Genomic DNA, 2,050 nt, shown 5'->3' with positions numbered 1-2,050 from the left:
TGACAGAGCTGGCACATCCCCCCCCAAACGTGCAACATAGAACTCTTTAGTCTACAAGCAGTCATACCCCCCTGAAAAACTCAAGGGTCAAGTTAGTTGGTTGGGAATATGGCCAGGCAGCAAAAACACACTCAGATTCAGTCTCAGACTTTGGATTCTTTCTTTGGTGACAAAGAAGACCAAAACATACAGACAGAAGAAGTTAACAAAGTCAAAGAGCCTACAACAGAAGCCTCCAAGAGAAACATGAACTGGTCCCAGGCCATGGAAGAGCTCAAAAAGGATTTGGAAAAGCAAGTTAGAGAAGTAGAGGAAAAATTGGGAAGAGAAATGAGAAGGATGCGAGAAAACCATGAAAAACAAGTCAATGACTGGCTAAAGGAGACCCCCAAAAAATACTGAAAAATACACTGAAGAAAACAACACCTTAAAAAATAGACTAACTCAAATGGCAAAAGAGCTCCAAAAAGCCAATGAGGAGAAGAATGCCTTGAAAGGCAGAATTAGCCAAATGGAAAAGGAGGTCCAAAAGACCACTGAAGAAAATACTACTTTAAAAATTAGATTGGAGAGGTAGCTGTGAGTTCTTCCACCCAGCGTGCACTTGCCTTCCCCCTGCCTCCAGGTGTGGCACCACCTCCTCTCTCTCTTAAGGGTTTAAACTTGCCACTTCAAAGTTCGCCATGGATGATGATATTGCTGCTCTCGTTGTCGATAATGGCTCTGGAATGTGCAAAGCTGGCTTTGCAGGAGATGATGCCCCTCGGGCTGTCTTCCCTTCCATTGTTGGGCGCCCCAGACATCAGGGTGTGATGGTGGGTATGGGCCAGAAAGACAGCTATGTGGGGGATGAGGCCCAGAGCAAGAGAGGTATTCTGACCCTGAAGTACCCCGTTGAGCATGGTATCGTCACCAACTGGGATGACATGGAGAAGATCTGGCATCATACTTTCTACAATGAGCTCCGTGTGGCCCCTGAAGAGCACCCTGTGCTGTTCAAAGAAGCCCCCCTGAACCCCAAAGCCAATAGAGAAAAGATGACTCAGATTACGTTTGAGACCTTCAACACCCCAGCCATGTACATTGCCATCCAGGCTGTGCTGTCCCTGTATGCCTCTGGTTATACCACTGTATTATGATGGACTCCGGTAATGGTGTGACCCACACTGTGCCCATCTATGAAGGTTATGCCCTTCCCCACGCCATCCTCCATCTGGATCTGGCTGGCCGTGATCTGACAGACTACCTCATGAAGATCCTGACTGAGAGAGGGTACAGTTTCACTACCACAGCTGAGAGGGAAATCATGCGTGACATCAAGGAGAAGCTGTGTTACATCACCTAGCTCTTCTAGCTCTTCTCTGGAAAAGAGCTACGAGCTCCCTGATGGTCAGATCATCACCCTTGGCAACGAGAGATTCCGATGCCCAGAAGCCCTCTTCCAACCATCTTTCTTAGGTATGGAATCCTGTGGAATCCACGAAACTACCTTCAACTCAATCATGAAGTGTGATGTTGACATCCGTAAGGATTTGTATGCCAATACCGTATTGTCTGGTGGTACCACCACGTACCCAGGCATTGCTGACAGGATGCAGAAGGAAATTACAGCCCTAGCTCCCAGCACAATGAAAATCAAGATCATTGCCCCACCTGAGCGTAAATACTCTGTCTGGATTGGAGGCTCCATCCTGGCCTCTCTCTCCACCTTCCAGCAGATGTGGATCAGCAGGCAGGAGCATGATGAATCTGGGCCCTCCATTGTCCACTGCAAATGCTTCTAAATGGACTGTTTGTGTTTTTTTTGATTTTTTTTTTTGTCAAAGGGTGTGACATGATAATTGCCCAAAAAAGAGATGAGATTGGCATGGCTTTATTTTTTTTATTTTTTTTTTTTTTTGCGCTTGACTCAGGATTTAAAAACTGGAATGGTGAAGGTGATGAGCAGTCTAAGTGTGTTGGAGGCAAACATCCCCAAAGTTCTACAATGCGTCTTCAGGACTCGGATTGTACATTTGTTTTCTTTTTTTTAATAGTCATTCCAAATATT

General features: G+C 45.9%; 1 pseudogene; it reads left to right on the top strand.

Annotated features, from left to right (window-relative positions):
* Positions 1–635: 635 nt before the first annotated feature.
* LOC118850367 lies at positions 636–1,784 on the top strand (annotated as a pseudogene).
* Positions 1,785–2,050: the final 266 nt, after the last annotated feature.

The sequence above is a fragment of the Trichosurus vulpecula genome, chromosome 5 (assembly GCF_011100635.1).
Source record: "Trichosurus vulpecula isolate mTriVul1 chromosome 5, mTriVul1.pri, whole genome shotgun sequence".
NCBI classification, from domain to species: domain Eukaryota; kingdom Metazoa; phylum Chordata; class Mammalia; order Diprotodontia; family Phalangeridae; genus Trichosurus; species Trichosurus vulpecula.
This window is presented reverse-complemented; position numbering and strand designations above follow the sequence as displayed.